The following is a 286-nucleotide window of genomic DNA, read 5'->3' as shown; positions in this document are numbered from 1 at the left end:
CATAGGGCTGTGGGACCATTGGGCTGTGGGAACATAGGACTGTGGGAACATAGGGCTGTGGGACCATTGGGCTGTGGGAACATAGGGCTGACCCCTTCCAGGGTAGGCCAACTAAGTTGTTTAATCTTTACCAACACAAACTGAACTCTCTGTGATGAACATTATCATTAAGAAACATTGACTAAAGACCTGTACAGACTTGTATATTTATGAGTATATTTACTTGAAGACTTTCTTCTCACATTACAAAGACAAATCTCAGTTTCACAGTCACATTACAGTATCA

The sequence above is a fragment of the Sander lucioperca genome, chromosome 8 (genome assembly GCF_008315115.2).
Source record: "Sander lucioperca isolate FBNREF2018 chromosome 8, SLUC_FBN_1.2, whole genome shotgun sequence".
NCBI classification, from domain to species: domain Eukaryota; kingdom Metazoa; phylum Chordata; class Actinopteri; order Perciformes; family Percidae; genus Sander; species Sander lucioperca.
Note: the sequence above shows the minus strand (reverse complement) of the source record.